Genomic DNA, 12,174 nt, shown 5'->3' on the forward strand with positions numbered 1-12,174 from the left:
AGTCAGTCGCCTGAGGCGGGAATTGAACCCGGGTCTCTGGCGCTGTGAGGCAGCAGCGCTAACCACTGTGCCACCGTGCCGCCCAATCTGACATCTTTTTCAGGTCTGGCCTACGTGTGACTCTAGACCCACAGCAAAGAAGTTGACTCTTACTTGCCCTTTGTAGTTAATGAGAGCAAATCACTCGAGTAGTTCAAAGGCAATTAGCGATGGGCAACAGATGCTGGCTTTGCCAGTGATTGCCACGTGCCGTGACAGATGAACTATTTAGCAGTTTGCAGCACTGACATAGATATCCAAGTAACGCCAGCAGCTCCATGGAAGCCACTTCCTTCCCTGAGAGGCCCCCACAGCAGCAAAGCCACATTCACAGCCTTCCGTTTCAGTCCCATTTTCAAACCAGAGCTGGAAGTCACTTGCCAACGCAGCTTCCTGTTTGATACTGGTCAGGTCATATTCTCCTCAGCAACTCATACAAGGCTGCAACACCACCCACATGATATTCAAGTTTCATCACTACCAAAAGAAAAAGCATCAGAAAGAAAGCAACGGCATTTTTTTTAACGTTAATGCCACATGAAATAGTGCTGATACTCCAAGGAGATGGAAAATGTTACTTAATTGACCGAACATTGCAAGATCACAGAGTTGCTATTTCATGCAAAATTGCTTAGCCAGTATATTTTGGAATGCTTTATGAGCTCTCCAGAATTAAGATTTTGTGTACAGTCTCTCCAGAATTTTCCAATGTCACAAACTGACTGGAGGAAATCACCTTTGCAGACTGAGTATCCTATCCGAGTGTCTGTGTTGCACGTTTCAATGGCTTGTCCCATTTTCGAAACTGCACTGCACTGGCTGCATCTTCTTTTTGGCCACACGACCACAAAGGCTTTCCAGCAACTGACAGAAGGTTGAGTGTGTGACTTCTGCCACAACCAAACCACTGCTGCAGTGTCTTTGTAGTGCAAGATTTTACCAGCCACTGGACCAGTTCAAAGATGTGAACGGAGGTCAGTTTCCCCCCTCTTAGACAGCACGAACAGACCACATCCATCTTTGGTAGCTTGTCAAAGATCCCATTGCCCAAAGCCCCGTAATAGTTTCCCTTTGCATTTCTTTCATTTTTGAAGCAGAGGGGAGGATCTAAGGGATATGTCCTCTATCTGACAAAGTCTCAATCTTATGGAATTTATTCTAAGGGTTATTTAGAACCAAAGGCAGTGGGCAGAAGGGAGTGGCATGCTATTAATATCCCGGGTTTGTACAGCTTCTGTAAAAGAGCTGGACTGAAATAGAACTGTTTGTTTGCGTGCTGATATATTCCCTTCCTATGGGAAGTGCTTAGCCACTTCAGTCACATGACTTGGATCAAGAAATTATCACATGATGAAGCACCAAAACCCTGCTGTCCCTCCAGCAGAGTCTGTCTGACAGTCACCCTAGCTAATGACAGAGTGGCTTTCTTCTGTCTGAAACTTATATTCAGCAGGGGCGTCAACTGAGCTTACTCCTAAATTGTTGGGAGCTTGCAAACCTCTCTCCACAGAATCTTTTACCTTGTTTCATTAAATGGGAATACTTCTTATAAGCTTGTGAGAAAAGTCAGAGTGTTAAATGGAAAGTTGAGAATGAGCTGAGACTATCGAATTGTTAGCTGTCTTTATTTTGACATGGTGCACAGAGCAGGCTGACCCCCTCACACAACATTTCTTAATCTCCTGGGAATTTTACACTGCTTTGCTGTTACCTCTCGCTGAAGATACCTTCATTAATTTGTTGTCACTTAAGCAGAACAATGATAGCCCGTGGACCTGGTGATACCTGGTGATATTTAAGTGCATATTTAGGGTGGTTGAGATAGAGATGGGGCAAGATGCTGGTGTTGTGGTAATAGTTGCCATATTTATAATACTGAGTGTGTGGAAACATAGGTTCAAATTTTACTGTGGCACTAAATGCCTAATTATACCAACTCAGTGCATGCAAGATCACTGCAAAGAGACTCCTTAAAGTCTAGTCTCTACGTGGTCGTCTTTGCTGAAGATGAGAAAGCAGGTATTTGCTTTTCAGAATTTTGTATTCCACAAACTGCAAAATAGAAACCCTATCAGTGACAGCACTCCCCATTTCACACTAGCCTGAGGTGGCTCAGTCAAAATTGCCAATATCTCAGCAAACTTCCAAAAACTGTACATTTGCAGCCCATTCACAGCTACATATATAAGGCAGAGATCACCCAATTGCCAGGTATTACAAATATCGAGGGATATGGAGATTGTGTCTGAAAACAGCATTGAGTTGGAAGACCAGCCATGATTGGGATGAACAGTGGAGCAGGCTTCAGGGGCTGAATGGCCTACTCCTGCTCCTCTTTCTCATGTCGCTTTGGTCCAACTGCACTCAACTCGGTTCAGTTCCCTCAGTAAAATGATCATGTCACAGTCCAGTTTTATCTCCAAGATAGCAAAGGCTTTTTCAAACTTGAACATAGCAAAGCTTTTAAAAGTTAACTTGACTGGCTTAATGCTGGAAATCTCACCTCATTCCAGAGGCAGGTACACAAGAGCTTAATAAGGCCTCACAGGATCTTCATGTCTCTAGACCCGTTGAGTTCTTCAACCATTTTTGGTCACACTTGCCCGGTCCCTGGCACACTCCACCAAACACTCTCCCTGCTACCCTTCTCCCCACCAACTAAATACCATTGATGTGGTATCTGCAGCCACTGCAAAGTCCCAGATTATGACACAGCTGTGGCAAGGGAGGTTGGCTGTAAACAGCTTTAGTGAAATGGATAATGCAATGTATCAAAAGGTGAAAGAGAAGTTGGGCTGCAAAGAGAAGTTGGGCTGCTGGGCTGCATTAAATTCTCTTGTACTGTACTTTCCTAAAAACCAATCTGAAAAATTGCACAATATTTCCTGCAGATAGATCTTCTCAAATCATTCTTAACCCTAAAGTATTTTGAAGGCAGAGGTAGATATGTTCTTGATTACCATGGGGATGATAAATGATCAGGGGCATACAGGAATGTAGCTGGAGGTTAAAATAAGATCAGCTGTGATCTTATTAACTGGTGGAACAGGTTCAAAGGGCCGAGTGGCCTACTCACGTATCTGGCATGTTGAGAAATGCACTAGAAATATCTTTAGATTTTGGCTCACCTCAGTTTGTTCTGGTTAGTGTTGACCCTAGTTTCCTCTTGTACCAATACTTTTTCCTACTTAATTTGACAAACTCATTGTACATTGGAGAGATGCCAAATTGAACTATAAATGCTTGCCCGAACAAATATAAAAAAAACAAATTGCTTCACGCTTCACTAAGATGGAGTGTTTTGTAGCTAATGTACTAAAGTATACTTTTCAGCAGAGTATCAGTCTCAGGCAATTTGTATCGTGCTTCATTTAAATTGGAATTCGACTAATTTTTATTCAAGAACGTTAGGTGGGAAACACACGAATGCCACTTACGTCTCAAAAGCTGAAGCATTCAGGTTCCAGTTGCATAGAGAAGTCATGCACTGACTTGTGGATATCGGAGGAAACGCTGGCCATTTACAAAACATCTTTCACTCAATGAAGTGCTTCTCAAATGGAGTCACTGTTATAATAGCGGAATCAGAGCAACCAATTTACACACAGAACAAAGGGGGCCTATTCATGACTTTGGGCTACAAAGTAGGAATGAATTGGGGTGGGCGGGGGAGAGGAGTTCCTAATTTTAGTGTCCATCAGTGGCATCCACCACCCATCCAGAACCTGACACTTCATTGGGCCCCTTGTCCCCACAAAAACCATGAACTCTCCTCCAAGTCCAGCTCCAGTTTCTTCTTTCTTGGGACATGAGTAGTCCCAGCAGTTTCGACAGTTCTGACAGTGGTGGGATGACTCAGTCTAATTGGTCACCAGATCTTGAGGAGGATTACTTTTTGTGAGGGTGGAAATCTCATTTCTAGTTGGTTAAGGCTGGTCCAAGAGTGTTAACACCATGGGACAGCCTTTTCTAAAGCTGGTCAGCTCAAGGCTGATTTCTCAACAATTCATTTCACTTACACATAACTCCTGAAAACCATCATGGACATAGAGTCATAGAGATGTTCAGCACAGAAACAGACCCTTCAGTCCACCGTCCATGCCGACCGGATATCCCAACCCAATCTAGTCCCACCTGCCAGCACCCAACCCATATCCCTCCAAACCCTTCCTATTCACATACCCATCCAAATGCCTTTTAAATATTGCAATTGTACTAGCCTCCACCACTTCCTCTGGCAGCTCATCCCATACATGTATCACCCTCTGTGTGATAAAATTGCCCCTGAGGTCTCTTTTATATCTTTCCCCTCTCACCCTAAACCAATGCCCTCTAGTTCTGGACTCTCCCACCCCAGCAAAAAGACTTTGTCTATTTATCCGATCCATGCTCATGATTTTATAAACTTCTATAAGGTCACCCCTCAGCCTCCGACGCTCCAGGGAAAACAGCCCAGCCTATTCAACTTCTCCCGAAAGCTCAAATCCTCAAACCTTGGCAACATCTTTGTAAATCTTTTCTGAACCCTTTCAAGTTTCACAACATCCTTCTGATAGGAAGGAGACCAGAATTGCACACAATATTTCAAACGTGGCCTAACCAATGTCCTGTACAGCCACAACATGACCTCCCAACTCCTGTACTCAATACTCTGACCAATAAATGAAAGCATACCAAATGCCTTATTTACTATCCTATCTACCTGCGACTCTACTTTCAAGGAGCTATGAACCTGCACTCCAAGGTCTCTTTGTTGAGCAACACACCCTCGGACCTTACCATTAAGTGTATAAGTCCTGCTAAGATTTGCTTTCCCAAAATGCACACCTCGCATTTATCTAAATTAAACTCTATCTGCCACTCCTCAGCCCATTGTCCCATCTGATCAAGATCCTGCTGTAATCTGAGGTAACCTTCTTCGCTATCCATTACACCTCCAATTTTGATGTCATCTGCAAAATTACTAACTTTACCACTTATGCTCACATCCAAATCATATATATAAATGATGAAACGTAGTGGACTCAGTACTGATCCTTGTGGCACTCCCCTGGTCACAGGCCTCCAGTCTGAAAAACAACCCTCCACCACCACCCTCTGAGTTCCCACGCACAAAGCCATGCTGACTATTCCTAATCAGTCCTTGGTACTGGAGCAGGATTCTGCATTGTTTTTTAGTCAGAGGTGTATTTGTATCATCATGACAAAGGAAATACATAGCAAATACTTGCACCACTGGGCTAAAGAAACTGATCAGGGGTATAAATGGCACTGGAAATAAATTAGTTACAGGAGTGCCTTCGAGATGAACAAATCTCTGTTCTGGCAATCTCTGTTACTTTGAATGGAATTGCACTACAGTTGCTTGGTTAGGATATTAAGTTATGTGCAAAAATATAAACAGTTCTTCGGTCCCAACCACTTTGTTACATGTCAAATAACATACTTCCAACTGATCGGACCATAATGAATACACTGCCGGCTGGAACAAGATAATAAAATGAGGAGTTTCAGCTCCATTCTTGACTGTCAAGTCAACTCTGCGTTTGGATATGAGTGGAAATGGGGTGGGAGCACAGCAGAGTTTACTGCTGCCTGGCCTCCCTCTGTCCCCTACAAATTGCTGTTTACATTTGATGAAGTGAAAAGTTAGCAAAGAACCCAAAAATATTGGACCTGGAGAGCCGAGGATGCTGCAAAACCAACCATAGCAACATTGTGGTCTGGAATTATACGGAAAGGTTTCAGTTAAAAATAACACAAACAAAGATTATCTCCTACCTCCATTGCTGCAAAACAACTTTTATAATCTTCTTCCCATCATGACCATTTCAGATAAAGATGAAACCATGAACATTTATGACATGAAAAAAGTCATTCAGCCCACCTGTATGTGCTGTAATTCACATAGCTATCCATCAAACTAATTTCATTCTTCTGATTTGGAGATGCCGGTGTTGGACTGGGGTGTACAAAGTTAAAAATCACGCAACACCAGGTTATAGTCCAATAGGTTTAATTGGAAGCTCTAGCTTTCAGAGCACCGCTCCTTCATGAGGCAGCGCTCCGAAAGCTAGTGTGCTTCCAATTAAACCTGTTGGACTATAACTTGGTGTTGTGTGATGTTTAACTTCATTCTTCTGGTCTCTCTTCAGGGTGCTGCATCTTCCTTTTCTTTAAAGAATGATACGTTTCTCCTCAATAGAGCAATATTGCCCGATCATAAAGTTGGCACTGCTCTGTTTAAAGAATCCCTTTGTCTCTCTCTTTCCTTACAATATAACATTTAGATATTCCCAAACTGATACAACCAAAGGAAATTGCTTTTTCCATATTCACTTCATCAAAACGTTTCATAAAGGCAAAAAGAAAGCTTCCTTTTTTTATGAATGGAGGCTTGGTGACAATTTCAACCTTGCAATTCAGATGGAGTTTGAGCTAAGATGTAAAAGAAAATGAGTAGAAACTTCACACCCAAGCCCACCATGTCTTAAACAGTTTCAATAGAGGCATCACAAGGCCTGGGCAACTGACCCATTCTCACAAGCCAGGTCAGCCACTGAAACCTTTTAAAGAGAAGCTGTCCCTCTACTTTCACAAAGTTTCTGTTTCTAACTGTTACTGGCTGGCTCTCCCTGCTCTCTGGACACCAGGTATATGAAAGCAAGTGAAAAGTGCCGGATCCATCAGGTAAGAGCTTTTAGAGCACCACTTGTGGGCCAAGAGTAGCTGGTACATTTCCTACAGGTCCAAATGGTAGGCAGAAAATTTCCCTCTACTCACCCATCTCCAAAACCTCCTCCCTCCACCACAATCAGCTTTTAATATCTACATCCACTCTCTGAACACCAGCCCCCATCTCTTACCCCCGACCCCTCAATCTGTCATCTTCCATTACCCATCTACAAGCCCTGCATTATGCTGTTGCTGTCAACTTAACCTTAGGATCCCAACCAATACTCCTTTCTCATCACTGACACTCCTGACCCTCTCTCCACCCCTGTAATTACTGATCACCCACTATCTACGCTCTGCCAAATCCTCCTATTACCCACCACCCACTATCATCAAAAGCCCCAATATCCAGGATCTACGAAACCTCTGCAATCACCCATCCTGTGGCTATATCAGCAGATCAGAGAATATGAATTCTGTGATGAGTAACTCACCTCCTGATACCCCAAAACCTTGACAAGAAACAAACCAAGAGTGGGATGGAATATCTCCCACTTGCCTGGACGAATGCAGCTCCAACAACAGTAGCTTAAACCATTTTGGATAAAGCAGCCTGTGTGATTGGGACTGTTTCCAACAACTTCACCATTCAGTCCCTCCACAACTCGTGTTCAGTTGTAGCAGATTGTATCACCTACAAGGGGCAATGCAGAAATTCACAAAGGCTCCTTAGACAAACTCATGATCTCTACCACCTCGAAGGGTTATTAGCAGATGTATGGATGTATGTAAGGGTTATTAGCAAAGGTTTCCCTAAAGTTATTTACCATTCAGGCTGGGAAATATATTGTTGCTCCTTCATTAATGCTTGGTCAAAATCGAGGAACTGCCTTCCCAACAGCGTTAGGGTGTCCCAACCCCACAGGGACTAGAAGGCAGCTCACCATCAACTTCCCAAAGATAATTCGGGATGGGCATTAAATGCTGGCCGGCAAATCTCATGAACAATATTTTTAAAAATTCTCCCTAAGACCTTTGTGCTCACACTTCCAGGTGAGCTCTTTGCCCAGCCAACATGACAACCAAATTCACCTGCTCCTGGGCTGCAGCCTTGTGCCAGAGGTCTCCCTGTCTTACAAAGAATCAAGTTTGTTCATCACTTTCGCTGTCTGGTGTGGAATCTGGAAAAATAATACAAGCACATTCTGGAGTTGAAAAGCTAAGCTGTTTGGAGAAAGCTGCTCTTCCTGGGTTTTTTGTTGAGTACAATTCCACCCCCAGCATTCTGAGACCACACCTCAATAAATAACAGGGGCAAAGAGCATGAAAACAAGGGGGTTACACGAAAACTGAATCTTTGGTTAGGTCCCAGCTGTTGGATTAAGACCAAGTCTGGGAATTCCACGTCAGTCTCAAAGGAGGTGCGATGCAGATCTACTAAGTTGGAGATTTCAGAGACCCCATTATGTAAAGAGACTGGAGAAACTGGGGTTATTCTCCTTACAGAATGTTAATGGGAGATTTGGTAAAGCCATTCAGAATCATGAAGGAGACTGGGAGAGGAAATCAGGAGCAAGTGTATCTGGTGGCAGTAGGATTGGTAACCAGAGAACATTGGAAACCAGTTAACATTGGAAACCAGAGAACACTGGAAAAAGAGCAGGGTCATTTTCTAACCTGACAGCTCTTCTAAAGGTCCAGCACTAACATGATGAATAAGTAGTCTCATCTGTGCTCTTTCATTTTATATTTTATTGATATTAAAAACCTTCAGAGCTGAAGTGGAAATAGTTGCAGTTAATTCAGTTCTCTTCTAGTAACTGTAGTTTCCCATTCTGATACCATAAAGAACAAACAATGTCAAATACCCAAACGTGCATACTGACTCCGTTACTTAAAGTGAGGGAGTAGGGAACAAGAGTATTGCAGGGAACATCAAAATTTCAGGGATGTAGGGATTCAGCCAAACTGAAAGCAGGAGTCTTGCCATTCATCTGCACTGCTTCCAGTCCGGATTGACAGGCTTTCCAGTTACAGGTCAGGAAAGCCACACTTCTTCCAGACAAGAATGGGCTGGAAAAATCTCTTCTGTTCAGGTGGGTTTGCCAGATCTGACTGATTTCACACTGACAAGTTCATGATTGATGCTTCTAAACCTTGGCCTGAATCCAAAACATAAATGGGAGGATAAAAAGTAATTGGAATTCTTCCAGAGCAGAGAGATTAGAGTTGGAGCCTGGTAATGATGAGGAATGGAAAGGATTGGAGATTCGATGGTGGGGAGTGGGTGTTGACTGATTGCAGCAGAATCAAGGCCACGAACAACAGGAGCTTTGCGTTTGGAGCTGGGAGGAGAATTCCTGCTGTTCTTGGCTCATGAGCATTGCTCTGAAATAGATGCACTTTCTGCTATTAGTAGCTCCGTTCTCTGTTTAATGCCAGGTTTCCCAAACGTTGGGAAATCGAGCAACCGTTTGATTCAAATCAGGCGCCCAGCTGCACCATGGAAGTTGATATGAGTACTGAAACGTTGTATCATGCCTCTCCAAAAAGTGACACAGATGTGCCTCAAAAATGGCAGCAGACACCTATCTGATGGGCTAATTTCATATTTCACAATGCTTAACATTCAAACAGTCCTGACCCTCCCCCATCCTTTGGATGAGAGGCTATTGCTGAGCACATAACATTCTGGAATTTTGCCATTAATTCTTTAGTCTTCTATTCTACGTTTCTATTTATATTCCTCAAAATGCTTCTGGCATTTTGCTTATAGCTTGGCCATCCTGCACACACGTTGGCCGGGGGGTAAGTATAACCAATATTAACGACTTTGTATATCTTCCATACTCAGGTGGGACATGTCCCTCAGCCTACTTGTTCAAGAGCTGCTATAGTCACCAGCGCAGCAGCTGTCTGAACTTGTAACTGGTGACCAGGGTGGGGTGGGGCAGCGGGGGTCTGGGCAGGGGGCTCTGTCAAGATTGGCGTTGGGCATGCACAGTGCTGTCTGAACATGCTCAAAACTGGCAACTATGAGAAATGAACTTTGTACCATAATCGGAGTGAACAGGAAAACCAGAAACAGAGAGTACAATGAATCTATTTCCTGGGCTTTTGTTTTTTGATGACAGCGCATCTCCCTTCTTATTCACTCATCCTGTCTGAGTTGGTCACATAATTCTAGATATTAACCTACTTTCTTAAATGTTCTGCAGAAGGTATGAAGTGCGCTGCCAGCTTTGATGATTCCTGGCTTCCCCTGTCCAGTGACACTCAACTGAACACATGGAGAATACTGGTGTTAAATCTACAATCAACACCTTGTCACCTCAGCATCACCTTTAAGGGCGAGCACTGAGCTTTGAATTCCTGTATTGCTAAAAGTAACTGCAGACAGTCAATCTTCATCCAATGACAGATCCTAAATTGTAAAGGCAAGAAGAAATAAACTCCACAGATTACAATCTTTTCATCTTCCTGTGTCTCTTCATTTTTTTTTGCTTCTTTTTCCTTTAGTTTGTTGTCATGTTATGGCTGGTTCTCAGGTGATGGTCCCCAGTTCATTATGATTCCTGATGGGGTACCTCCAATTTGTTGCACTCCTGGGCACGGGAAGGAGAAACTGACTACTCTTTATTCGATAGCCCCTTGCTTTGGTTAGTTGTAACAAAGTTAATTTAACAAAGGAATCCCTTTTCCAGTTTCAACATATTTACGACTTAAAAAGTGCTATTTTAACTAAGGTTTCCGGAATAAAGAAAGTTTGTGTTTATCAGATACCAGAACGCAAGGAAATATGATAAAACAGAACATACACAGACACAGATGAAAAATGAGAAATGAGGAGAAACGTAACAGTTAGAAAAACAATATCCAAATCAGCGTTTGGCATATCCATGAGGAGCAGCTAGTATCACGCTGTGGCTCTTTAGTTGGGTGGTTCTGGTAATGCTGACCTTGGCAGTTGAGCAGGTGGTCTGGAGATTTTACATTCTGCAATTATACCAAAGGGAAATGTCCTGTTTTCTTTTTAATGGTTGCTTTGCTGATTTGTAACTTGCTTCCAGCAATTTGAGAGAGACCTTTTCCTTCACCTGCACGTGAAGGGGTGCCTAACGGATGTCACTCATCTGTAACCTTCACTGCACACACCTGCCCTGCATAACAAGTACACCAGACTAACACATCAAGTCCCACACTGCAGTTGGGTTTTTTTAAATGCTTTCTCTTGTGCATTTCTGACATAAGAAATACAACATGTGCTTTATCCAGAAATCATCATCAAGAATCATCAAATCCCTATAGTGTGGAAATAGGCCATGTTGTCTTTTACCTCACATTGTGGGATATAACACACAGGAAATGTCTTTTACTGAGATGGTAACTGGCCTCCATTATCTTGGTTCCAGTTCAGTATTCAGACTAGATTCCTGTTCAAGTGCCTCAGCCTAGCGTTCCCTGACACACTCAAGATGTGATGTTCCATGGTATCTCTTGGGATGGAGCAGAACCCACACAAGGAATTTTCCAGACTGTCACTGAATGGCATTCTCAGATTTTACATTCCCAACAACCTTTGGCTTGCATGTCCTTTTTAAAATATTTAATGAAAAATATCTGTATTACTTAAAAGTTTAATATATTCAAAACCAACTCAGCGCTATGATCCATTGTCATTATAAACATGATCACACAAACCAATATGAGATGAGAACACATGACTGGATTTTCTTTTTGTCAACGGTAGCAACATCAAAGATTAAGTATCAATTTGCGATTTCTATGACTAAAGAAAGAAAATAGAACCTACATTTAAAGATGTCTTTCATGACCGCGGGATTTTTCAAAGTTCTTTACAAATAATAAATTACTTTTGAAGTATTTTCACTGTCGTACTGTAGGAAACCAACTTGCACAGAAAAGGTTCCACTAACAGCAGTCCAGTGATAATCAAAGAATCTGCATTTGTGATGCTTTAGGGGATAAACATTGGTAAGGTCAATTTGGCTTACAGACAAATCTGCCTCCTGCTCATTCCCTGCAGGCTGAATCTTTGTACACAGTGTGTTGTCTGATCTAATTGGCAACACCACTCCCACAACCAGTGGGACATTTGATACTTGCTACATTAAATATGCAGTTTTTGGTAAACTAAAAGCTGGTGTTCTTCATCTTTTTGAATTCAGTATGAATTCTTAATACCCAAGAGATGTGACTTGGTCCAAAAAAATGCTTTCTTCCAAATTAATATCTCAGTTTAACATTTGCTAAGATGATTGTTTTGTTTAAGACTTACTTTTGTTCATTTCAAGATATCAGCCATGTTAATTTTGCAGTTTGATGCAAGGCAATCCTCCCTAATCTTTCAGTTACCATTTACAAAACTCTGCATTGAATTCAAACGATCTCTACCCACACTAATTGTTTCAGTCGGGGGCTACACTGATTGTGGTATCA

The 12,174-nt window shown here is 42.4% G+C and overlaps 1 protein-coding gene and 1 long non-coding RNA gene across 2 annotated transcripts in view; one reads left to right on the plus strand and one right to left on the minus strand.

Moving 5' to 3' along the window:
• LOC148145295 (uncharacterized) overlaps positions 1–10,172 on the plus strand; it is a 141,987-nt gene extending 131,815 nt beyond the window's left edge. The window contains exon 3 of the long non-coding RNA XR_015761392.1: positions 9,933–10,172. This is a non-coding gene — a long non-coding RNA (uncharacterized LOC148145295). The remainder of the gene's footprint in view (positions 1–9,932) is intronic.
• The window catches only part of qtgal (queuosine-tRNA galactosyltransferase), a 385,611-nt gene that overhangs the window by 237,351 nt on the left and 136,086 nt on the right, over positions 1–12,174 (minus strand). The gene's annotated exons all lie outside the window — the stretch shown is intronic.

This window comes from Chiloscyllium plagiosum, unplaced genomic scaffold (genome assembly GCF_037043375.1).
Source record: "Chiloscyllium plagiosum isolate Xiang-an unplaced genomic scaffold, Cpla_swu_hap1 HiC_scaffold_25, whole genome shotgun sequence".
NCBI classification, from domain to species: Eukaryota; Metazoa; Chordata; class Chondrichthyes; order Orectolobiformes; family Hemiscylliidae; genus Chiloscyllium; species Chiloscyllium plagiosum.